The sequence below is a fragment of the Capricornis sumatraensis genome, chromosome 3, assembly GCF_032405125.1.
Source record: "Capricornis sumatraensis isolate serow.1 chromosome 3, serow.2, whole genome shotgun sequence".
In the NCBI taxonomy this organism is placed as follows: domain Eukaryota; kingdom Metazoa; phylum Chordata; class Mammalia; order Artiodactyla; family Bovidae; genus Capricornis; species Capricornis sumatraensis.
Genome location: NC_091071.1, coordinates 141,946,031 through 141,972,607, shown reverse-complemented (window position 1 = coordinate 141,972,607; position 26,577 = coordinate 141,946,031). Strand labels below are relative to the sequence as shown.

General features: G+C 38.8%; 1 protein-coding gene across 4 annotated transcripts in view; it reads right to left on the bottom strand.

The window, feature by feature from the left end:
* The window catches only part of MAP2 (microtubule associated protein 2), a 249,811-nt gene that overhangs the window by 104,069 nt on the left and 119,165 nt on the right, over positions 1 to 26,577 (bottom strand). The gene's annotated exons all lie outside the window — the stretch shown is intronic.

Here is a 26,577-nt window from a genome sequence, read left to right as displayed (position 1 = left end):
CAGAGTTGGACACAACTTAGTGACTAAACAAAAACCTATTTTAAAATAGGTGACTAAAGCTACGCATCTCTGTGTGTCTTCACCAAGGCCTATGTGATTTCACACCTGGTAAAACAGACCCCATCACATTCTCAAGAAAGATGCTGCTCTAACAGTAAGGAGCCCTCAGAATCAAACCAATAACTATTAACTCTTCTTAAAGACCCAGAAGAAAGGGCAAACTTGGAAAGACATAGAACAGGGCGTTCAGTTCTTATCTGTGATTCCTCAAAGAAAAATGTGTATATGGACATAAACAGACAGGAGTCTGATGCAAAAGTGACAACCATTGACCAGGTAAGGACCTGTATTACGTGCTTTTACATATATAAGTCACTTAACCTGCAGGAATCCACATACAATGTACAGTAGAAAACAAATCTATTAATGCACATTAAAGACCGAAAGGCTTAACATTATAAAAATGAAGAAAATTCTGCAGACAGGAAGAAATATAGTAGAAGTCTCCATTCCCTCAAATAACTTGAGAGATATTTTAGGAAAAAAATATTCAACCACCCAGAACTCTGTACACAACTATCCTTTGTTTTTAGTCTTGCTCCGTGATTCTCAAATTTGGAATATATATTAGTTCTATACACAATAAGACTCTATTATATAGAGTTCTATACACAATAACAAGACTAAAGAATTTTAAAGGGTAGTTTTGATCAAAAGCAAGTGAAACCTCATAGGTTGATTTCAGAACAAAATAAAAATGGTAAACCAGTTCTGGACCATGTTCAGAAAGAGTCTTTGGGTAATTAATCAATGAATACTAAATAAAGTACCACCCTTTATTTCTTCTTTAAATTCCTTCTTTTCCTTCTATTCTTTTTTTTAAACTTGAAAAAAACCAATTTATTTATTTGCCTGCTTACAGTCTTAGCTAAGGCATGTGGGATCTTTCATTGTGGTGCATGGACTCTCTAGTGGTTGGCGGGCTCCCCAGTTGAAGTGCACAGGCCTAGCTGTTCTACAGCATGCAGGATCCTAGTTCCCCAACCAGGGATCGAACCCATGTCCCCTGCATTGCAAGACGGACTCTCAACCACTGGATCCCCAGGGAAGCCCTTCCTTAAATTCTTAAATGTGCATATTTTTTTCGTTTCATCTTTATGATTCTCAAATCAACATGCACACATGTATACATGTGCAAGTATACAATTATATATGCCTGCATGTATATTTTACCCTAGTAAAAATAGGAATTCTATAGAACAGAGATCAACTATGATCCACAGACCACATCCATCCTGATGCTGCCTGTTTTTCCTAATATAGTGTTTTGGGCACACAGCCATGTCCATTCATTTCCTTGTTGTCTACGGCTGCCTTCAGGCTCCACTGCCAGAGAAGAGCAGTTGTGACAGACTGTGTGGTCCTTCATATATTTATATATCATCCTAAATATTACTATCTGGCCTGCCACAGAAAATATTCGCTTATACCTGTTATCAAGGGACATGTTTGTCATTTGAGTAACACTAAAAACAATATTAAAAAACAATCTCCTGGCTTTTAAAGTTTTTTTTCCAAAAATTAACTCAATAGTTATACATGAATGAGAGAAATTCCAGCCTTAAACACTTAAAAGCTAATTTCACTCCACAGGAATTAGAGAATTATTGGCCACAGTATGAGATGATTATTGGAAAGCTGAACATACCCAGTATTCATTCATCATAAAAATAATGCCCCATTTACCCATCATCCATATTTTTGTGGAGTTCTTTGGTTTATTATAAAATTAAAATGACTATCTTTTTTAGGCTTTATTTTATGAGAAAAGATAAATGCCATTTGGGAATTATTTTTAAAAAGCAACTTATGGCCTATTCCATAAGGCATATAAACTTGAACAGCTGTTTTAAATTAACACAGTGCAATTAGAGGTGATCATTTTTATTCCATATCAAAAGGTTTAAATTAGCACAATTTTGTTAAGAATATTATATTCCATAGTTTTAGTATTTGCTACAGTGGCTGAAACATCCCTAAAATAATCCTAGCAAATGCTTATATGGCATTTATTAATCTGCCAGACATTCAGACAATGTTCCAAGCACTTCATATACATTAATTCACTTATTCTTCTCTATCACCCTCTAAGTAGGCAACTCTTATTCTCCCCATTTTAAAGATGAGAAAACTGAGGCCAAGACAGTTTAAATGCCCTTCCTAGCATGATAGTAAAGTAGGAAAGCCTTTCAGACTTGATAGACCCCAAGAGTTGGTTTCAGGTCTTCAACTCTGGTTAAGGACAAGTTCAACCATAAAGGCTTTGTGGCTTCTCTGAAAAATTGCAATTTACTGAAACTACTTAGCACATCTATTATTCAATATATTCAGCTTCTTGAACAAACTGAAATTTACTCAGTTGTTCCATTGATTGTATCAGGTTTGCTTATGCCACTTTCCAGAACCACTTAGAACTGGATTTGAACATTGTTGAGAATCATGACCGACACCTGACAAAGTCAACTGATTGACAACAAGATATAAAGGCTAGCCTACAAGTGATAGAGAATAGGATGTGCACTGGCTTCACAAAGTAAGATGAGTGTATCGTTGAAGGAGGAACCCAGGACAAACACTTGTTCAGCTATAAACAATTCAGCTTTTATCAGGTGGGTTATTCAGATAAATAGGATGTGCCGATAGTGCACTTAGGCTGCATATAATATACATTTAGCTGTGGTCTATTTATATGCAAGGTATGTGACACGTATAGGGTTGAAATTAGAATGATAAATTGATGTAGACTTTCAGAATCTCACAGAGAAAATATTACCAAGGTGTGCTTTCCCCAATGATACAAGAACCCACAGTTCATTCAGCAATAAAATAATGATGAAATCTTTCCTGGATTGCTAGACCAGAGTATACTTTCCATTAACCTTTGAAATACATTCTAGCATTAAGTTTCATTTGGTTATTTTGCATGTTTTGACAGACTTTTGTCAGATAACCTAAACACTGAGGTGCTTGAGATTGCTGGAATCCTGAAAAGCGTTTCTGCAGGCTAAGCTTAACCTCATCAGCTAGCGTTAGCTCTCAAATAAACTAATATTAACATCGTTCTCTACCTCTATCAATATGGTTTATGAGATTTTGAACAGTTCATGTAATTCGGTGCGCTTGTCCAGGATAACAAGATTTCAACTAAATGGCCAATACCGCTGGGAAAATATCCACAACCCAGCGGTCTTTAAACAGGGAGTAGCTACCAACATAAACCATTTAGTTCAACATGCTGCTCAACCATTTCTATCCCCTAAAGGTTTAGAAGCAGTTCATTATCACTGATTATCCACGAGTAACTGAAAGTCACAGTGAACCAAACTCACTGCTAGCTGAACAGAGCAGAGAAAGGATCTTCTTCTTTTTCTGCCAGAGTTCTTTTAGGAGAACATTATGTTTCCTGCAAAGGAAATATGCTTAAAAATGTACCCTTGAAAGAACTAAGGACAGTTAACATAAGTCCTATTTCAAAACATACAGTCTCCAATTAACCAGAGAATCTAGGTAAGATAGACAGAATTCTCCTTTTTAATCCCCAGACCTGCTATTTCAGGCTATTTCCAAGGACTAGCAGACTGCATTAAGATGACTTAATAGAAATTAGCTAGTTTTGTCCAAAGACTCTCAACATAATTCAGGGCAGTAAAAAGAGGATACAAATAGGTGAAGGATAAAGGATTGGATTAGTCAGAAAAGTCAGGTTTAAGTCACTGAGTCTTTAGAGAATGAAGGTTTATAAACTATTCATGCAAATCCTGATATAAGCAGAGTAACTCTCCAGGCCACCTCACTCCATGGTGATGACCCAGCAAACATTCTTCTTGTGGCTCAACTAACTCATGGCATCTGATTACTGCACCAGGAGAGGAAGACATCTGGAAGGTTGTGCACTGGCCCCTCAGTGCTTCAACAAGGAAATGACACTCATCACTGCCTTTCACAGCCTCCTGACTAAACCAACCACATGGGCTCTGGCTAAATGCAAGGGTTTGAGAAACATGAAAGTTAGATGGAGATTGGGTGAGCAGTACAATTCTCCACCACAAGAGTGAAAAAGGCATGATGAGATACCCAGTGGCTATTTTAGGGCCATCTTTAGATTCCTTCCTTGTTGAAAAGGGTTGACAAGAAATAGCGCTCAGTGATACCAGCTAAAATCTTATTTTGCTAAATTAACAAATGCTGACTCTGATTGGATATATATTTGTTATATAAATATTCATCTTTTAAAATGTTTTCTTAATATGAATTGACCCTGAATATAGAGAACCTCGGGCATCAAGAGGCTACCCATGTCAGTGTTTTCATTTACTGATGTGTTGCACTATTGTTTTCTGCTCAGAACTCAGAATATATCTGAATAACGCTTCTTTGCTTAACAGAAAGCCATCTGTTTGTTTCTAGTTTTATACAAACATCAACCATTTTAAACATGTTCGATTAAGTTAATGCAGGTGCACAGGTTCCTGTGGTGTAAAGAGAAGGGTCTGGGGACGGAAACAAGGAAACAAAGCTGCCATGAAACTTATCAAGCCAGATGTCACTTCATGATTTCCCTCTCAGGTTCAAAATTCCTCTGTCAAAGTGACAAAATCTAAGTTTCTTGGCCTGGCTGCAAGGACTTGCATACTGTGACTGTACTTTTTCAAGTTTATCTCCGATTTTCTACCACCACGAGCCCTCACATCTTCTCAGACTAGTTATTCTGTAGACCTAATAAATGCCCTTTTCATTCAAGCTTCATATTTTTCTTCTTTCTTCTGTGAAGTCCTCTTCTTGCCTCCTTGTCTCTCCCTCTCCCACTTTCCGTACTTCCTCTATGTCTGGCAACGCCTTGTTGAACTGCAGCTCTCTTCTCTAAGAACACTCCCTAGTCCCCTCCAAGAATGTCTCTGTCCACTGGTTCCTGGTTCTTGTTTTTATCACTTTTTTGGCATTCATATGAACTATCCCAGGTGGCGCTAGTGGTAACGAACCTGCCTCCCAATGCAGGAGACATAAGAGACTTGAGTTTGATCCCTGGATTGGGAAGATCCCCTGGAGGAGAGCATGGCAACCCACTACAGTATTCTTGCCTGGAGAATCCCATGGACAGTGATCCTAGTGGGCTACAGTCCATAGGGTTGCACAGAGGTGGACACGACTGAAGCAACTTACCATTCATGCACACCTTTTGTTGTTAATTGCAGCTTATTGAAATGGAAACAAATTCACATGCCACCCTTTTCTCTGCTTTATTTCAATACTAGAAGTTGTTGTTTAGTTGCTAAATCACGTCCTGCTCTTTTGCAGTCTCATGGACTGGAGACCACCAGGCTCTTCTGTCCATGGGATTTCCCAGGCAAGAATACCGGAGTGATTGCCTCTTCCTTCTCTGGGGGATCTTTCTGACTCACGGATTGAACCCTCATTTCCTGCATTGCAGGTTGATTCTATACCACTGAGTCACCAGGCCAATGAGCCACTATTGATTTCTAGAAGTCATTGGTTCCTATCAAATATATGGATTCTTTTTCTTCCCATATTATTTTAAAATCAAAACAACTGAAGGACAAAAAATATTAAGCCATACAAGAACATACAAAGCACTTCAAGTAAGGCTGTCATATTATCAAATTGTCCCAAGAGGTAGTAGCAATTTCCACTTCTATTTCCTTAACCTATCAACAGCACTGTGTACTATTTGCTTAAAGTCCACCCCATCCCACCCCAACTACTCTGTAAGCTCTAGGTGGGCAGGGGCCATTTTCTTTTACATATATTCTCTTTTATACTACTATACTTCCTGTCTAGAAGCAAGTTCTTAATAAATATTCATCCGAAGAAATTGAAAAATTGAGGTATGTACTCCAAAAAATTAAATACTTTAATTTTGTGTATACGAATTTCTCTGTTTTATGCAATGAAAAGTCCTTTCTACCTGGCTTACTGTTTTCCCAATTTGAAAATGGGTGATTAGTAAATGTTGAATGAATGAATAAACAAAAAAATGATAGCAGTGATGACAGTAGTTTATCTTCCTAAGCATTCAGATGAGAACTTGGTTAAGTCAGATCTTTGAAATAAAAATAACACATATTTTGGACATGGAAGCTGTGTTAGAACCTTGGCCTATGACCTACTCGCTGCAGACTACGGGGCAGACCTTTCGACTTTTTGAATCCTCAGTTTTATCATCAGTAAAATGGAGATTATCCATGCAATTTCCCTTAGAGAGTTACTGCAAGAATTAGATAAAATCATCTGTAGAAAAGTGCACTGACAACTGTGATGTGTCAATGTCAGCCTTCAGATACTATTTATTCACCACTTAGCACAACTACATACACGTGTGCAGATATTACCTATTGGCTTGTATAAAGTTCATGCTGATGTGAAATTTCTTGGCTTCAACTCTTCTCTTTTTCGCTTGGCTGCCGAATTCCTTTCATAAGTTCTTAGGACACAGGATGTGTTTGGGGAAGATAGTGCTCAATAAAGAAAGCATCTCATTCACTAACAGTCCCAATTTCACCTGCTGGGAGCAAACTGTCAACCTACAGCAGCACACCAGGAAAGCATTTGGCTGAACCGAGTGACAGAGCACCAGGCTATTTTGGGGGGTCACTGTGAGCACGCAAATTCCAGCCGTGGCCTAAAGAAATAAGAATTCAGTCAACTGATGATGTTCATTGCTTGAGCTCCCGTACTCTGAGGATGACATTCTTGACTGCTGGATCATTTGAAAAGACGTACATTGCTAAATGTCTTTTTTCTAAAACAGGCTCCACCAGAGAGGGAAAATACACGTTATTTTCCAGTCATCTGACCGGAAAAATGAAATTCTGGCAAATCTACTTTTTGCCCGAAGAGCTAAAAGCTCTGAAAGCAGAGGGATTTCATCAACTGACTGGCGTCTTGGGGTGGAGTTTACAATTAAGGGTGATCTCCAGCTGGTTCAGGTTTTTCATCTTCTGCTGCGTATTGTTCAAGAGGCAACCCATGAGAATTTAATTAGCACAGTGGGGCCTCAGTGGGCACCCACCTCTCCCCCTTCTGTAATGCTAATTTGAAATATCTCCTCTTCCTTCTCAAGTTATTTTCTGAACAGTGGCAGCCAACATTTTATTACTAAAGAAATTGCCAGTAATGACCCATTTGAAAAAGCCAAGATTTCTTAATGGAGTGAGAATATGACTTACTTGCTGAGAAAATATATCAAAATAAAAGCTAGCCCTGAAATGCACCTGAACCCACTATATTAGCATTCCTGGGTGTTCTGGAAATTCTATAACAGTATTTGTGTATGCAAGATATATCCCAACAGTAATCTTAAAAATATTAAAACACACAAGGACAGAGCGTTAAGATTTCACCAAAAGGGGAAGACTTGGCCTGGAGCTACTAGTAACAAAGGAGTGGGGAGGTTGCCTTCCTATAAATAGGAGGCAAAGGAGGAAACAGATCCTCTGCTGGGGAGTTCTTTAAAATGTTTTCTCCACCTCTTCTATTATTCTGTCAGTGGCCATGTAATTCCCTCTTTTCTGCTCTTTTCAGAAGAGTATTCTATTATTATGCTTTATTTAAGAGGCTAAGATTTAGGTAAATAAACAGACACCACAGAGTTGAAGGGCAGCTGGAATGCAGGGAGGAGAAGGGAGAAATCAACACAGGAGGAGGGACACAGAGAGACAGGGACAGCAGGGCTGGAGCCAGACGTCAGGGAAACCGAGGACTGTGTGCTCATGAAAGGCTCTTACCTAAAGCTCCCAGCAGCCACTTGACATCTATAATCAAGCCATACATGACTGATTTATTAAAAAAAAAAAACTTATAAAAATAAGACTAAAGTCTAAGCTTTAAAAAAAGAGCAAATAAACCAATGAGATGGCAAATATTCCAGCTGCTCTAATTACGGTTGTTCCCAAAGTGACGGTTGCCAATGCCTTGTTTGGGTTCCCCTGGGCTCCCCAGGATCACATCAGCCACCTTTAGTATTTGCAGACACAAAAGTTTGCTTCAGAGGTAGGGTTTTACCCTCACACTCTGAGAATGTTTTTTTTTTTTTTTTTTTTATTAAATCTTAAAATCTTTAATTCTTACATGTGTTCCCAAACATGAAACCCCCTCCCACCTCCCTCCCCATAACATCTCTGTGGGTGATCCCCATGCACCAGCCCCAAGCATGCTGTATCCTGCGTCAGACATAGACTGGCGATTCAATTCTTACATGATAGTATACATGATAGAATGCTGAGAATGTTTTTTAAACTACTATAGGCCAGTGAACATGCAACCATTTTTAAGCAAAATTATTGCAGCATTAAAAATGTATACCTGGATCACTTTGCTGTACGTATAAAACTTACACAACATTGTTACTCAAATATACTCCAATATGAAACAATTTTTTAAAATGTATTATCTTTTAAAAATGTGGCTTCCCAAATTTTTTTTTAATGTATTATCTTTTAAAAATGTGGCTTCCCATAATTACAGTACGAAAATCTTGGAGGCTTACGGTGGGCTAACTCTGTGTGCCATGCTACTCTCCCCACATGCCAACTCACCAACCTGTCTCCAAGAATCTTCCTAAAACAGTGAAGTCCAGCAGCCTGTCCTGTGAGTGCCCCCTGTACCTAGGGATGGGCATTATATCATCTTTAGCCGAGTCTTGACTTTAAGGGCTTTTAGAAGTACCTTATTAGTGAAGGAGTGCAGATCCTACAGGATAGTGGTTTTGTTTTGTTCAGTTAATCTGTTGATGATTTTATTTTTCCCGTCTTACATCCATTCTAGTTTAAATGTAATGTCAAACTGAAAGTCATTCAGCTAAAAGAAAACTTTAAGGAAAAACAAAAGAGTAAAAACAGTTAAAAGAGAGAGTAGAAGCCATGTTTGATCTCCTCTTTGTCTCACATTTTTTTTTTAACTTTACAATATTGTATTGGTTTTGCCATACATCAACATGAATCTGCCACAGGTATACACGTGTTCCCCATCCTGAACCCCCCTCCCACCTCCCTCCCTGTATCATCCCTCTGGGTCATCCCAGTGCACAAGCCTCAAGCATCCTGTATCATGCATCGAATGGACTGTCTCACATTCTGGATGCTCTATATGGTCAGCATGAACTCGCTACTTTCCCCACCCACAGTAAGTCTGTTCTGAGCTCTTCAACTACTCTCCCTGGCTCTTTGGTGATCTCCTAGTGACCACAGAGGGGGATTAGACCCTGATCTAGTGGAAGGTGATCTTACCAAGAGCCTCCAGAAATTCACGGATAGCTATTACAGTAGAGCACAGACAGGGAGGAGTGAAGACTCATTAGATCCATATATAACTTTAAAATAACGCTAAACTCGAATCCGAGAGAAGAAAATGGCAATCCACTCCAGTATTCTTGCCTGGGAAATCCTATAGACAGAGGAGCTCGGCAGGTCCATGGGGTCTCAAAGAGTTGGACATGGCTCGGCAATTAAACAACAACAAACAAAATCTGAAATACAGATTTCTATTAAATTGTTTGTAAGAAAACACATATATTTCCATTGCAAGAACAAAAAATAAGGAACTTTATAATACCCACTCTAGTATTCTGACCTAGAGAATTATAGTCCATGGGGTCACAAAGAGTCAGACAGGACTGAGTGACTTTTACTTTCGCACAATTGATACTACGTATTAAATATATAACTGGACTTCTCTGGCAGTCCAGTGGTTAAGAATCTGGCTCTTTATGCAGGGGACACCAGTTCATCCTTGGTCCGTGAAGATCCCACATGCTGCAGGGCAACCAAGCTTGTGTACCACACCTACTGAAGCCTGCAAGCTCTACAGCCCAATCTCTACAACAATAGAGGCCACCACAATAAGGCAATGCGCCGCAACTAGAGAGAAACAACTAGACAGCAACAAAGACCCAGCACAGCCAAAAATAAAACAAATAAACAAAAAGTTAATATATATACAACTAATGAGAATATACTGTATAGTACAGGCAACTTTACTTCATGCACTGTGACAACTTGAAGGGGAAGGAAGTCCAAAAGAGAGGGGAACTATGTATATGTACAGCTGATTCATTTTTCTGTACAATAGAAACATTGTAAAGAAACTAAACCCCAATAAAAATTAATTAAGAAAAGATTCCCTTGGAAACTTGGAAATGATGTTTTAATGCCTTAATGGAGGCATTAATCACAAATCTTTCATTTCTCATCATGTTCTTGAATACTGTACTGACTGTAGCCTCACCTAACATTTTCTAAAGTTCCAGTGTAAATATAAGTGTGTATTGAATAGTTCTCTCAATTTAACATAGTATTTTCTATAGATGGCTACTGAAGAGCCAAGTTTCCCATGGGACCAAAAGGAATAGTATTTATATCATTATAAGATGGGTGATAAGCCCAGTCATATCAGCCCCAGGGGAAATTTCTGGTTTCCATTTCCCCAGAGAATTAGTTTTGAACATTATCCAAACCAACAGTAATTTCTCTTAATTAATTAAAATTCTTTCCCCCAAAGAAATAATCTGTGAAGGTATCTTCAAATAAATCATGTCATTATAAGAAAGCTTCCTTAAGAGTCAAATTAAATTTCTTAATCTGATGATTTCATAACAGAAATGCAAACATTTCAAAAATTGGCACTAGAATAATAATTAGAAAATTTGGTTTTTGTCATTCTCCAAATTTCAAGAGTTGATTGAATTATATTTATTAGCAAAGAGATCTGGACTCTTCTCATATAAAAGCTTATAAAATAAATGATTGTCAAGATTTTAAAAATTTGAGTAATTTCACTATTAGTGTCCAGTGAAGGTGTTGAATGAAACAAAGCATAATTCAAGTGATATCACATACATATCACAGACTGATCAACCTTAGGCAAAAACCTGGTAAAAGCTCTTGTTTTAAAGAAGTCCCACAGACGTCTTCCAGCACCCTTACTGGGTTACAATGAACTTTCTTTTTTTTGTTAGATGGTGACTTGGCCACCTGATGCAAAGAGCCGACTCACTGGAAAAGACCCTGATGCTGGGAAAGAATGCAGGCAAAGGGAGAAGGGGGTGGCAGAGGATGAGATGACTAGGTAGAATCACTGACTCAATGGACACGAATCTGAGCAAACTCCAAAGAGTTGGACACGACTTAGCGACTGAATAACATACTGGTCGATTTTAGTGTCATTTTGCATAATGTAACTCTTGGTTTTTCCTTTAATTCTCTGCTTGTTAAATTGTAACAACTGGAAGCAATTTTCTTATATTCACACTATTCCTACCTATGAAGTGTTAACTCTGGAAGCTTCTCTTAGAAATGTGTCAGACAGCTGTACTTAGCAAAGGAAGCTCACGTATTACATGCTCTTCATTACAACTCTTAATTGTTGTTGACCATGGATTTCAGCAGATGTTAACTGGGACTGTAAGCTTCATATATAACTCCACTCATTTTCTTTTTTTCTGGATAATTCTTGAGGTGGGTCACTAATACAGCAGTTACAACAAGAGGTTGCTTGACAGAGTGAAAACAAAGGCTTTGGAGCCAGCAGGACCTCTATTGTAGCAAGTCATTTAATTTCTTCAGCTATAAATTGTGGATAATAGTATCTATTAATATTTCCCTGAAGAATGCTTTTAAGAACATGGGGTAGCTTAGGGACAGCTTCTGACACATATTTAGTGTTTGTTACGTGGTACTAGCACTACTATCCAACTTAATTAATTGGGTGGTGGTGATGGTTTAGTTACTAATTCATTTCTGACACTTGCAATCCCGTGGACTGTAGGCCACCAGGCTTCTCTGTCCATGGGATTCTTTAGGTAAGAATACTGGAGTAGATCACCATTTCCTTCTCCAGGGGATCTTCCCAACCCAGGAATCGAACCCAGGTCTCCTGCATTGCAGGTTGTCTCCACCATTGCAGGTGTATTCTTTACCAACTGAGCCACCAGGGAAGCCCAGTGAATTGGGTAAGGCTGGTTTATCAAAACAGAGAAAAGGTGTTGCTATTTAGTATTTTTTTTTTTTTAACACTTTACAAACGTGGGTAGACATTACCATCACCTGGGATCCTAGTTAAAAAGTCAGACTCTTGGCTTCTACTCTAGGGAGTCTGATTCCAGAGGTCTGGCATAGCTCCAGGATCTATACCCTTCATAAGTGCTAAATATGATTCCTAAGAGGGTGATCTGGGGACCACAGTTTGCAAGTAACTGCTGTGTAATAAATAATTAATCCTATCAGCATGTGCTGTGCTGTGCTTAGTCGCTCAGTCGTGTCCGGCTTGTGACCCCATAGAATGTAGGCTGCCAGGCTCCTCTGTCCATGGGATTCTCCAGGCAAGAATACTGGAGTGGGTTGCCATTTCCTCCTCCAGTTCAACTCTTTAGCACCCCATAGACTGTAGCCCTCCAGGCTGCTCTATCCATGGAGTTTTCTGGGCAAGAACACTGGAGTGGGTTGCCATTCCCTTCTCTATCTATTGGCATAATCAGGATTATTTTGACTATCACTATATCATTTTTAAAAATGTAAGGATATCGTGCTCAAGATATTAGTTTCATGATTGCTCTTAATACTGTTATTGTTGTTTTTTTTTTAAAACTATGATGCTTTAACTTCCGTAAGTGATACAAAATAAATTCCAATATTTTCCCTAATAATTTATGGATTGTTTCTCTTCTCAAAAAGGTTGATTTTTAGCTTTTTGTGCATTGATAGACTGTATAAAATGTAATGAAAGCTTTGGATTCACACCCATGTAGGCGTACTGGCAGGCTACAGTCCATGGGGTCACACAGAGTTGGACATAACTGAAGTGACTGAGCATGCATGCAGGAATGACCTGCATTTGTACAAAAGCTTCCTGGTTCTATTCATACACTGCCTGGGAGGCAATCGACCAAGTTAACAGCATTTAGGTTGAAGAATTAGGTATTAACCATTTGCTGTTTAGAGAACTATTTCTGCACTCTAGATTTTTACAAGTCCAAAACATGGTTATTGTGCAATGAAAAAATAAATGTGACCTTTAAATATCTATTTATTACTTCTCAAGTAGATCTGATTGCTTATTCTGTAGGAGGGTTAGAAAAAATAGTTCTTTACAAAATTGAATTGGGAAATTCTAATAAGGAGGCTGTCTATTCTATGGAAAGAACACAAGTTTCTACTGCAGATAATAGGGGATTTAATAAAAGCAAACTTTAAATTAAATGCTACCACATTAAATTCTATCATAAGTTTCATCAAAACAGCTATGTACTACCCAGCAACTGTGATCTTCTGTAATGCATCAAAGCCCTAGGAGAGAACTGTAGGCAATGCCCAGTCTTTTTGTTTGCATTACCCTTGGGATTAAAATACTTCAATAGTCCAGTGCATTTAGGAAAAAGACCAAAACCATTTCCCTGTCTTGGGGTACCTGGCTTTACTTATAGCTCCAGCATCATTTTATACCATGCTCCCCTTCCCCGCAGTTCTCTGTTACACTGGTTCCTGCCCTCTCCCCACCCCAACCCCCAAAATGCCATGCTCCTATAGCCACAGGGCCTTTACACATTCTTTTACTACACTTAGAATGCTCTTTTCTGCCCTCTTTACCTGGTTAAAATTGAATGTGGCTTCCCTGGTGACACAGCTGGAAAAAATCCGTCTGCAATGTGGGAGACCTGGGATTGATCCCTGGGTTGGGAAGATCCCCTGGGGAAGGGAACAACTACCCACTTCAGTATTCTGGCCTGGAGAATTCCATGGACTGTATAGACCACAGGGTCACAAACAGTCAGACACGACTGAGCGACTTTCACTTTAACTGTTTAAGTATCACTTATTTGAAGATCACAGCTAAATTATCCTCCCGACAAGGTCAATTCCTGAATCTCTCCTACACAGCCCTTATCACAGTTCTGTTAATAATTCTGTTTTTATTTATGTGACTATTTGATTATCAGCTTATTCCCCACTAAACTGTGAGCTTCATGAGGACAAGGATTATAACTGTTTTTGCTACCCAGGCCATAAGGACTTGGTTCCCCAAGACTATTTATTAACCATATGGACAAATGAATAAAAGAATGAATGAATGCTTGCTTCATATTGAATGATGCTTGCATCTAAAATAATAAGAAACAATAAGTATCTAGATAAAGGTCTAGGAGTACCTCTTGAGCTTCAGTTTCAGGTGCATAAAAGGAGAGCATTTGAGTAAATAATCACTGGGCTCACTTTCAGCTTTAAAAATCAGGGAAAGTTGCTCAGTCATGCCCGACTCTTTGTGACCCCATGGGCTATACAGTCCATGGAATTCTCCAGGCCAAAATACTGGAGTGGGTAGCCTTTCCCTTCTCCAGGGGATCTTCCCAGTCCAGGGATCGAACCCAGGTCTCCTGCATTGCAGGCAGATTCTTTACCAGCTGAGCCACAAGGGAAACCCAAAAATACCGGAATGCGTAGCTTATCCCTTCTCCATCAGATCTTCCCGATCCAGGATTTGAACTGGAGTCTCCTGCATTGCAGATGGATTCTTTACCAATTTAACTATCAGGGAAGCCTCCTAAAATCAGTGATTCAACATTAAATGCTCATCAAGTAATACAAAATGAATTAACCAAATGAGGCAAATCCATTGGGTGAAATGTTATGCAGTTAGAAAAGCAATAAGTACTTATACTTACTGCAACACAGATGACCCTGGAAATACTATGCTGAGTAAAAGAAGTTTCTCACAAAAGCCTATGTTGTATTACTTTATTTACATTAATTGTCTAGAAGAGGCAAATCCAGAGACAGAAATTAGATTAGCAATTTCTTGGGGAGATCCCCTGGAGGAGGAAATCACCACCACTCAAGTATTCTTGCTGGGAAAATCACATGGATGAGCAGCCTGGTGGGCTACAGTCCATGAGGTCACAAAGAGTCAGACATGACTGAGTGAGCGAGCATGTGAGCATGCTGTTGTGCACGCGCGTGCACACACACACACACACACACACACACACACACGCACAGGGTATACGGGAAGTGGAAATGGGGAGTGACTGCTAACAGGTATGGGGTTTCTATGGGGGTGATGAAATGTTCTAAAATTAGTTAGTAGTACAATTAGATGATTGCATAACTCTAAAATCACTGAATTATGTATTTAAAACATTCAATCTTATATGTGTGTTATATTGCAACATAGCTATTACTAAAAAGAAATCAGTGACCTAGTGGCTACATTAATCCATAGTGTTAACATTAAAAACTAAAATAATTCAGTAAATATTAAAGATATTTGTTTTCAAAGAGTTAAGCCTAAGCAGTGGAAAATCCTTCCTATAATAGAACAAAACATTCAGAATATTCATTCTGAATATTACTTCTTTTGATACTATATATTAGATACTTAATTATATACCTAGACCTTGTCCAAAAAAAATGCATGAAACGCCCTCTCTGACTTCATTCTATAGTAATAGAGATTTATTGAAGGTTTTAGGTAAGATGTTATAAATCATTTGTGTTTTAGGAGGATTAATCTTGACTCGAAGTGGATGAGCTCATCAACTATGTGTGAAATGAACATCTTGGGATGGACCAATGGTAGGGTGGCAGGGTTAGAAAAGCTAGTGAACCCAATAATGAAGAAACAAGACAAGCTAGCACTGCAGAATCCAGTGAAGCAGATTTCAAGAAGAACTGGTATCCCTGAATAGTTCTCTTATGTACGTGTATAATATTTAATCTTTGACAATCTCATAATGTTTTATAACGTGTCTGAGGTCTCACCGTCAGCTGTGGGAGGCAAAGTCAAGACTGATATCAAGTTTTCAGTGTTCTTTCTACTGTATCATTGCTGTGACAAAGGGAAGTCATTCAGCATGAAGGCTAAGAGGCAACCATTCAGCATTTTAATAAGATTAACACAGGGGTCTCTAAAATAACATTTCAGCAAGGAGTAGGGTGAAAAGAGAACCATTCTGTGAAAATGCGAAGAAGCGAATGGGACAGATAAACAAGGCAGTAAGTGGAGAGGACCTGTTAAAGGAGTTTGGATAGCAAAGGGAATGAGAAGGCGGTAGAAGCCGTAGTTAGGAACAGGACCAGGTTTAAGCAGTAACTTTCAGCCTGGGACTTTCAGAATAAGGATTCTGGAGGATTCTGGAGTAAAAAGGTACCAGACTAGTCAGGATCCAGCAATGGAGCATACCCGGAGGAGTAAGGCAGCCATATGCTATTACACTGAGACTACTGAAAGCTAGGGAATAATTCACAATGTTTCCAAAGTCTGTTTGATATGGACTGGCTCTAAGATCAAATTTCATATTATCTCTTCAGTAACTTATCTTAGTCGATGAAACGGTCATTTCTCCTTGTATTTAAGTATACATCTCTTATGATAGTGGCAGAAAAAAAACCCACACAAAATATTCAGAACATCCCTCAATCTTTGAAAATGTTTTAAATGTTAAATTGTATCCAATGTTTATATATTTCCTAACTCTACTTGAAAGTAGAAGGCCACTGGAAATGTCCCTTAAATATGTATGCTGCTGCTGCTGCTGCTCCTAAGTCGCTTCACTTGTGTCTGACTGTGCAACCCCATAGACAGCAGCCCACCAGGCTCCCCCGTCCCTGGGATTCTCCAGGCAAGAACACAGGGGTGGGTTGCCATTTCCTTCTCCAATGCATGAAAGTGAAAAGTGAAAGTGAAGTCGCTCAGTCGTGTCTGACTCTTCGGGACCTCATGGACTGCAGCCTACCAGGCTCCTCTGTCCATGGGATTTTCCAGGCAAGAGTACTGGAATGGGGTGCCATTGCCTTCTCCATAAATATGTATAATATAATACAAAATGTGCTAGAGATTAGATGGGTTTTGTTGTCATTTCATTATACTAATTATAAGATGCTATTAGTTTTTCTGATCATTAAAAACAGAACAACTTCAAAATGCACTTAAGGCTAACAAATATTTCTGCTTTAGTTTAATAGGAAGACAACAGCAAATGATCCATTTAGTATCATTAATGCTGTAAGTTTACTGTCGATTCCTCTTAAAATACAAATATCAGTCCTGCTTTACCATATGCCATTTGAGTCACTCGAGCATTTGGCTTTCTGCTGTGGTTATTGCTTCTTTAAATGACAATTATGCAGTTACTCAGCTTCAAAAAGGAAAGGCAGCCTCATACATGCAAAAATAAATGACTCATAGACATGATCTCAACTATCAAATGTCAATTATTTATTATATTTAAAATGATGTCATCAAAACAAAAGAAGGGTTTGTACAGATTTTTTTAGATATTATCTATATGTCCAACCTAATAGTGATGGATGCCTGTTAAATAGTTTCTGATTACAGTGGGTGCAGAGTGAATCTACTATATTTTTAACACTTCTTCAATTTCCTTATTCTTTCTTCACATGTTACTACAAAGAGGAAACCTGCCCTTTTTCTGTGCCTGAATACTAAATAGGTGTAGTCATACCAGGCAACTCTGTATATTTCTGTATTTTTTTTTTTTTTTAACCCTTGGGCGTGTATTTAGAAACAGTTTTCAAACAAGTTTTCCAAAAGAATCAGAAATCAGAAAGACTGAGCAACTTACTACTAATGGCCCTCTGTTATGGTATTAAGCAAATGGATATTTTATTAAAGAAAAGGCTTGATATATGATTTTACATTAGGAAGACCATTTTCCCAATTTGGAAAATTTCTTTTCAATTCGATTCTCTCATCATAGCATGAACACTGGTCACGGACTAATGAACTGAACACTGATAAAACGAGTATGCCCGAGAACAGCCATCTGTTCTCTGGTTAACACTAGCTTCTATCCCTTCTTAGAAGGTCAAAGTCTTGTTCTTTAGTTGATCCCCAGATGACTGTCTAAGGTGTTAATATATGACAGTGCAACCTGAAAGTAATACCATCAACTGCAAGTTGAAATTCCAAGTCTTGCAAAGATGCAGGATTTCTTGAAGAGCATGAAGGTGATGTTAGAGAAATGGTCAAGTAACAGACAAACTATGGAAAAAATGAAGACCTGGTATGATTAGATCAATTTCTCAGGGAAGAAAAGAAAATTCACAAGGATGAGGACATAATACTCACTTTAGCAGATAATTATTTGTATATTACAATAAAGAAACTAAGAAAAATTGATTAAGCTCTTGAACTTTTTACAAAAACATCTCTTTTTAAGGAGACACTGTAAAGGTCAAATGGAACGTGAAGGATGAACTGTTTTCTAATATTTGTGGTGAAATGATTCTTAACAACAACAAAAAACATTTAATTCATTTGTTTTTTTAAGAATCTGCATATTGTTATAATTATAAAAATTTCTATAAAGAATGATAGTAAACTTGTAACATCTAATTTTACATTTTCAAATTAAAACTTGTCTCACACTTTTTTTTACTATGCTTTTAATGAAATTTGATCTGTGTTTGAAGACGAGTTATATTAAATGTCCCCTACTCTGATACCAATTATTGTCAGTTAATGAGGGCCTCTTCTACATGTTTAATGCAAAAGATCTAATTTTAAATAAATCTATTTCAATAAATGCTGTCTAAATGTCATACAAAACTAAGATACTGGATTATCACTGAAATAGTTTAGTGGAAAAAAACTACTAATTAATAGCAGGTGAAAAAAACTGCATTAAAAAAACTTTTCTAGAACAGCTTGGTTACTTCTATCTAAATATTTCTTCTTTCAGAGCTTATTTATTCATTTTTGGATTCTCTCTTCGTATATTTCTGCTGCACTAACTAAAATATAGTGGGAAATCCCTCATTATGTTTAAAATCTCCACCTCTTTGGTTGTGCATAATATACCATAACCCTATAGTCTTGTCAACAGCCCTTTAAGTTCCTAGCATTTCTGTAGGGAGGCCATTAAATGTGGGAGTTATTTCAGTAGCAGAAGTATTCTGTTTTGGGATTTGCCGACACCAACATTTTATCTTTCCTGTCCCCTTCTACAACATGCTCAGCAAACTATAATTATCAGTATTTTCTTTTATAGCAGGATAATTATTTGTTATTTTTGCTTAAGCAATAAAAGAACCTAGCAGAATTCTCCCTGCAAACAAGATTTGCGTGCAAAGCGTTAAAGGCTTGCCTGCCTGCACAATATAAGAAGATTCCATAAAACAGAATGCCATTATAAGTTACTCCAGTAAAATATCAGACAATTTTATGGAAATCCTTGACAAAAAGCTTCTGAGACAGAGCAAGATAGTCACACTGAAGATCTTGCTTTTCTTAGTTCCAATTATATTTTAACTACAGATGTTCATACCACAGAATAAATATATCATTAAAATGAATGTTGGTAAGATTCATAAGATAGGAGCAAAATTCTTTTTTGCTACCGTTTATGATTATGTAGCTAGGGTACTGAACTTCCTGTGTGATAGTCATTTTACTTAACTCAACGGTCAAACTACCAAATTAGCTCATCTGGATTAGGGCAGATTAAGACAAGGATTTGTACAGCATTCTTATTTCAAGGGCACTGGGCACAGATTTAATGAACACCTCAGTATCTGCTAACAATACTAAATTGAAGCTATGATTAAACAAATGCAATAATCCTAACAATGCAAGTCTGTGCATCTGTCTTGGTCCCTACCCTGATCGGTAGCCTCATTTCGGTACCTCTCCTTAATGCTGCAAAGATCCAGTGGTTCTCAGAGCTAAATTATTGCAGACTAGTGAACGCACACAGTATGCAAAACAAAATCCTCCAGCAGACCATGAGACCTGCCAAAGCTCAGCAAGGCAGAACCTTCAGCTCACTGGAATGTGTAACATGTCCCCTCAGGCGACTTCACACTTCTCTCTCCAGCAAAAGGAGGACATCTGTGGTTTTACCTTGGCATTATACAAACATTCCAAATCTTTTTTTTTTTTTTTTTTGCCACCTGAGCACACACACCCCTAAGATTGTTAGAATCAATTTTGAAACCAGTGGCAGCAATCGTGGGTTATTTCACAGATAAAAAGATTGAGACAGTAATTAACAAGAAGTTTTCTCTTATAGTATTGTATTTATTTCAAAAATTGAGAGATTCTGTTAAAAATGTATAAAAGTATGGCTCCTCTGTTATGCGGTCAAATAAAAGATGGTACAAGAGATGAGAAATGGTTATAGAGGGATTAAAGAGTGGGGGTAATGCTTCTCCCCACTTAGCTATTAACAAGGAGCAAAAGAAGCTGCCCACCATCAAGCAGAAAAGATTTGAAAATGTGCCCTTGAATGTTCACTGTGCCCTGCTTCCCCCTTTCTATACATACAAGGTCAACAGTCTGTGCTAAGTCCCACTTTCCATAAGTTTCTACATCAAATGAAGTGAAGTGAAGTTGCTGAGTCGTGTCCGACTCTTTGCGACCCCATGGGCTGTAGACTACCAGGCTCCTCTGTCCATGGGATTTTCCAGGCAAGAGTCCTGGAGGGGATTGCCATTTCCTTCTCCAGGGGATCTTTCCAACCCAGGGATCGAACCTGGGTCTCCCGCATTGTAGACAGACACTTTACCATCTGAGCCACCAGGGAAGTCAAATGAGACAATAACTATGAAATCACACTGGAGATGACCAAGTTCTTTGTTATCAATTAGTGCCATAGTCTCCTTGGGCATCTGTCATGAGCAACATGCTAAGCAGAAAAAAATGATAATAGCCATGCCAGATTGTACTTCCGTATTGTACGATAGCTTAAATAAATAAAGGTGTTGATTCTGCCCAGAAACTTCTTATTCAGATCAGTTCTGAAGCCAAGATCTGAATAAGTAATCCTACTCAACTATTTTTGTCCCATGCTTGAAGCTGTTTGGACTCCTGGTAGGGCTGAGTGAAAGAATGACTATGCATACTGAGTGGTCCTCTTTGTTAAGGATGTCTTACCTTTCTTTGATTTGTAAGGTTAAGCAGTTTCTATTGTAAATGGTCTCAGTTCAAGCTACGGACTTTTGAACTGAGATGTCAGTCTGAGTCATTAGCCTTCCTCCTGGGGCTGCCAGCACTGTGTGGTCACCAAAGCATCTCTTGCCATTTTGCTTCCTATATCCAGAAAACAGGGCATGTTGCAAAGCTATTTGAAGATCTGGTAGCAAATTTCCAATGTGTAATATTTACTGTATGCAGGTCAAGAAACAACAGTTAGAACCAGATATGTAACAATGGACTGGTTCAAAATTGGGAAAAGAGTATGTCAAGGCTGTGTTTTGCACCCTGCTTTTTTAACTTATATGCAAAGTAAATCATGAAAAATGCCCAGGTGGATGACTCAAAAGCTAGAACCAAGATTGCAGAGAGAAATATCAACAACCTCAGATATGCAGATGATACCACCCTAATAAAGTCTATGCCCTGACCAGTAATGCTGAAGAAGCTGAAGCTGAATGTTCTGTGAAGACCTACAAGACCTAGAATTAACACACAAAAAAGATGCACTTTTCATTATAGGGGACTAGAATGCAACAGTAGGAAGTCAAGAAACATCAGGAGTAACAGGCAAATTTGGCCTTGGAGTACAAGATGAAGCAGGGCAAAGGCTAATAGAGTTCTGACAAGGGAACACACTGGTCATAGCAAACACCCTCTTCCAACACAAGAGAAGACTCTACACATGGACATCACCAGATGGTCAACACTGAAATCACATTGATTATATTCTTTGCAGCCAAAGATGGAGAAGGTCTATACAGTCAGCAAAAACAAGACTGGGAGCTGACTGTGGTTCAGATCATGAACTCCTTATTGGCAAATTCAGACTTAAATTAAAGAAAGTGTAAAAACCACTAGACCATTCATATGACCTAAATCAAATCCCTAACAATTATACAGTGGACGTGAGAAATAGATTTAAGGAACTAGATCTGATAGAGAGTGCCTGATGAATTATGGACAAAAGTTAGTGACATTGTAAAGGAGACAGGGAGCAAGACCATCCCCAAGACAAAGAAATGCAAAAAAAGCAAAATGGCTGTCTGAGGAAGCCTTACAAATAGCTGTAACAATAAGAGAAGCCAAAAGCAAAGGAGAAAAGGAAAGATATACCTATTTGAATGCAGAGTTCCAAAGAACAGCACGGAGAGATAAGAAAGCCTTCCTTGGTGATCAGTGCAAAGAAATAGAGCAAAACAATAGAATGGGAAAGACTAGAGATCTCTTCAAGAAAATGAGAGATACCAAGGGAACATTTCATGCAAAGATGGGCTCAATACAGGACAGAAATGGTATGGACCTAACAGAAACAGAAGACATTAAGAAGAGATGGCAAGAATACACAGAAGAACTGTACAAAAAAGATCTTCACGACCCAGGTAATCACGATGCTGTGTTCACTCGCCTAGAGCCAGAAATCCTGGAATGTGAAGTCAAGTGGGCCTTAGAAAGCATCACTACGAACAAAGCTAGAGGAGGTGATGGAATTCCAGTTGAGCTGTTTCAAATTCTAAAAGATGACGCTGTCAAAGTACTGCACTCAATATGTCAGCAAATTTGGAAAACTCAGCAGTGGCCACAGGACTGGAAAAGGTCAGTGTTCAACCCAATCCCAAAGAAAGGCAATGCCAAAGAATGCTCAAATTACTGCATAATTGCACTCATCTCACATGCTAGTAAAGTAATGCTCAAAATTCTCCAAGCCAGGCTTCAGCAATACGTGAACTGTGAACTTCCAGATGTTCAAGCTGGTTTTCAAAAAGGCAGAGGAACCAGAGATCAAATGACCAACATCTGCTGGATCATGGAAAAAGCAACAGAGTTCCAGAAAAAACATCTATTTCTGCTTTACTGACTATGCCAAAGCCTTTCACTGTGTGGATCACAATAAACTGTGGAAAATTCTGAAAGAGATGGGAATACCAGACCACCTGACCTGCCTCTTGAGAAACCTGTATGCAGGTCAGGAAGCAACAGTTAGAAGTGGACATGCAACAACAGACTGGTTCCAAATAGGAAAAGGAGGACGTCAAGGCTGTGTATTGTCACCCTGCTTATTTAACTTATATGCAGGGTACATCATGAGAAACACTGGGCTGGAAGAAGCACAAGCTGGAATCAAGATTGCCGGGAAAAATATCAATAACCTCATACATGCAGATGACAACCACCCTTACAGCAGAAAGTGAAGAAGAACTAACGAGCCTCTTAGTGAAAGTGAAAGAGGAGAGTGAAAAAGTTGGCTTAAAGCTCAACATTCAGAAAGCAAAGATTATGGCATCCGGTCCCATCACTTCATGGCAAATAGATGGAGAAACAGTGGAAACTCTGGCAGATTTTATCTTTTTGGGCTTCAAAATTACTGCAGGTGGTGACTGCAGCCATGAAATAAAAAGGCGCTTACTCCTTGGAAGAAAAGTTATGACCAACCTAAACAGCATATTAGAAAGCAGAGACATTACTTTGCCAACAAAGGTCTGTCTAGTCAAGGCTATGGTTTTTCCAGTAATCAGGTATGGATATGAGAGTTCAACTATAAAGAAAGCTGAGCACCAAAGAATTGATGCCTTTGAACTGTGGTGTTGGAGAAGACCCTGAGAGTCCCTTGGACTACAAGGAGATCAGTCCTGGGTGTTCATTGGAAGAACTGAAGTTGAAGCTGAAACTCCAATACTTTAGCCACCTGTTGTGAAGAGCTGACTCATTTGAAAAGACCTTGATGCTGGGAAAGATTGAGCGCAAGAGGAGAAGGGGACGACAGAAGATGAGATGGTTGGATGGCGTCACCGACTCAATGGCCATGAGTTTGGGTAAACTCCGGGAGCTGGTGATGGACAGGGAGGCCAGGCATGCTGCAGTCCATGGGGTCACAAAGAGTCGGACACGACTGAGCAACTGAACAGAACTGAATCACCGTAATGGTAGAAAGTGAAGGGGAAATAAAGGGTCTCTTGATAAGGGTGAAAGATGAGAGTGCAAAGCGTAGCTTAAAACTCAACATTCAAAAACTAAGATCATGGCATCCAGTTCCATAGCTTAATGCAAATAGATGGGGAAAAAGTGGAAACAGTGGCAGATTTTATTTTATTAGGCTCCAAAATCACTGTGGACAGTAACTGCAGCCAAAAAACTAAAAGACGCTCCTTGGGAGAAAAGCTATGACAAACCTAGACAGTTTATTACAGCGTATTACAAAGCAGAGACCTTTGCTGACAAAGGTACTTATGTAAAGCAAGCTGAGAGGTGAAGAATTGATGCTTTCCAACTGTGGTGCTACAGAAGACTGTTTAGACCCCCTGGAGAGCAAAGAGATCAAACAAGGCAATACTAAAGGAAATCTACCCTGATATTCATTGGAAGGACTGACACTGAAGCAGAAGCTCCAATCCTTTGGCCACCTAATGTGAAGAGCCAACTCGTTGGAAAAGATCCTGATGCTGGGAAAGATTGAGGGCAGGAGGGGAAGGGGACAACAGAGGATGAGGTGGTTAGATGGCATCACCGGCTCGATGAACATGAATCTGAGCAAACTCCAGGAGATAGTCAAGGACTGGGAAGCCTGGTGTGCTGCAGTCCATGGGGTTGCAAAAAGTTGGAGATGACTTAGGAACTGAACAACAACCATATTTACTTCAGAGAACTGGCACCAAGCTCCATAAGTAGCTCTTCACTTTAATGAAAATCCTAATAGGGTAGAGATGAAAGCAGTCTTTCAGCCCCTTTCTTGTTTACCCATCTCTTCCCCTCTCTGATCTTAAAAATGTAATTATAGGAAATGAGACCACTAGGCAACTGAAACTAAATCCTGACTTATGCTTTCCTAAATGTACACCATGCCTTGCCTAACCTGTCGACTCTTCTTCGAGATAAAAGAAGTTAGGAATGAAGAATTAAGTAGTTAAAGAATGATCTGCTCTCTAGCCCCAGCAGCCCTCTTAAGATTCCTGCAGGCTTATCACTTGGGTGAGATAGCATTTCGAGAGTCAGCTCGTTTGCACACAATGGAGAATGATGCAAAACTCAACCTCCTGCCTCCATGATTCACTAAGATTCTTCCCCTTCCTGATTTTTTCCTTTAAAATCTGTCATAGCTGAGGGTGGGAGGGGAGTTTGGGGGAGAATGGATACCTGTATATGTGTGGCTGAGGCCCTTTCCAGTTCACCTGAAACTACACAACATTGTTTGTTAATCGGCTATACCCTAATACAAAATAGAAAGTTCAAAAAAAAAGACTGTCAGTGGTTGAGCAAAATCTTCAGAGTTGGTCTCTGGACACAAGTCCACCTTCTTCCCAGAATGCCAGCTTTCCTTTTTAAAACACTTTGACTTTCTACTGACAGTTGCTTCTCCAATTGGTCTGTGAGTGGCGAGCAGCTGAACCTGAGTTTGGTAAGAAAGAGTCCAGTTTGGGCATGCTCAGAGTCGACCTGGTTCTTAAAATAACCTGAGTCTTCTTGGTCTCTTTCAATTGTCAGGAGAGCTGGTTCCTGTTCTTCTAGCTCATTAAAAGAGACTGCCACAGGAAATACGTACTTTCATCGAAGTAGATATTAACTATCAATACTAGTAAAATAAGTCTAGGATTTATTTCTGTATTAATCTTCCTATTTGCAGAAGCTCTTCAAAGTGCTGGGGTTCTGATCCAGTGAGCTTAGGAAAGGTTCAATCTTCTGACAGCTCAGGGAGGCCAAGCTAATCTTCTGACAGCTCAGAGAGGCCAAGGTGACTCAGGGCCAGTTGAAGAGGAGCATGTGAAATAAAATGCAGTGTTTTCATCAGCATTTAGTCTGTCACTGAATGGGTAGCCTACTGCCTCTTGGCATATTTACTAATTCTACTGAAATGAATTTGAAGATAAACATTTTTAAGACAACGACATTTTTAGCCTCAATTGTAGAGGCAATCTGCCAACTTTTTCTTTTTAACTGAGAGTTGATTTGTTTCATTTTGGGGGAGAATATAAAAAGCAAATATATAGTTGAGCCTCATTTGAGCTGAAAACTGAAGCTTTAGATGTATCAGGCAATTTTCTTTCAGATTAGATTAAAAGATCAACTGGTAGTTTAGAACAACAACAATAACATTATATGCTTGAGCAAAATGTTGTGTAAATTAGCTTTGGAGATTTTTCACACAAAAGGGGTCTGTGAATAGAGGAATTTATGAAGCTGAACCTTAAAGCTTGGAAGAGTTTATGCACATCACATAAGTAAACAACCCCTTTCCTGAAATGCCATTAAGCAGAGAGTCTGTTTTACAATAATTTTAGTTTATAAATAAAAAGCATCTTTGAAAATTAAAATTTATAGGACCAAGATGCTGAATATCCCTTATCCTTCCTTATTTCTAGGTCTTAACAGAAAAATACATTTCGTGTCAAAGGAGACTCAACCTTCCAGAACTGATTCGCAGGAAACTTAAGAACCATTCTTGATGAAACCCAGAATACATCAGTGTTTCTCGCATTTATATACTTGGTAAGTCATTAGCAACAAACAGGTGAAAAGACATAAAAAAATTAAACTCCCAGGAGCAAATCTCTACAGCATATTAATTTACAAGGTCATTGTATTTTG